Consider the following 1,144-nt stretch of genomic DNA (forward strand, 5'->3'; position numbering starts at 1 on the left):
GAGAGAGGTGCCTGTTTAAGGGACTGTGTCATTCAGGCCACTCGCTTTCTCTGCCCTGGTGGATGGGCTGTAATCGGCTCTCCTCGGAGCCAAAGGGTGGGTTGCCCTCAGGACCCCAGGGAGGGAGCTGTTGGGGCAACCGGACTCCTGCCCAGCTGCGCTTCCAAACGCCCATCCCATACCGGGAAGAGACAGCAGATAACGTATGTCCATGTTGTGTACGTGAGGTGTCCTGCCCTGCTCTTTTACTTTTGGGGAAGGAAGTGTGATAAGCAAGAACTCAAATCTGCTTCTTCCTGAAAAGTTGCCAGCAGCAGGTCCAACTTGCATAAGACCTGTCTGCAGTGATATGCTTTGCTGACAGGTCTATGCCCGGTTTATGGAAACGCAGTATGCTTCCAGGACAATTCCGAAGGATTTAGAGGTGACCTGCAATAAAGAGAGGTCATGGGACTGACTGGAGCCACGTGCCAACACCAAAGCTACCAGCTGAACAGAGGGACGTACAGGGGTTAACCACACCAAGTCACGTTGTCGCATGGGATGCAGTAATTTTTAATCCTACAGAAAATTAATGGTCTCCTTCCCGGGGGGGCGGGGGGGGCAAAGGTGAATCCGGAAAACTCTCAATTCACTGTATTCATTTAGGGAGATTGTTTTTGTTATTTTGCTGTTTTCTTAAAAGATAGTGAGTGTAGAGAGTCTGGAAATAGTATATTTGAGCTATTTTGTAACAACATGTGAAGGAAATGAAGCAGGGTTAAAAAAAAAGTCAGCTTTTTTGTACGATTTGTACCAGATATTCAACTTTAGACACCTGACAAGTTTTCAAGAGAGTTTAACCCAGTAAACTGCTTACTTTGAGCTTATCTCAAAAGACAAAGGAAGAAAAAAAAAAAGTCTTGAACACGGGCTTACAGTATAGGTAGTTTTTTCAATGTAAAGGTTTCACAAGATGTAGTAATTTTATCTCTCCGGCAGGAAACTGAGGTTTTTGCATTTAATGAAGCAAAAGTTTCTTTGAAGTCACGCTAAAATGATGAGTGTGACTGTGTTGCACATCTGCCTGTCTGCACAGGACAGACCATTTCGACTTCCTTTTCCGAGACACTGCTGGGAGCAGACCAAGACAGCTACGTATTTA

Source organism: Phaethon aethereus, assembly GCF_964289735.1.
Source record: "Phaethon aethereus genome assembly, chromosome: 1".
NCBI classification, from domain to species: domain Eukaryota; kingdom Metazoa; phylum Chordata; class Aves; order Phaethontiformes; family Phaethontidae; genus Phaethon; species Phaethon aethereus.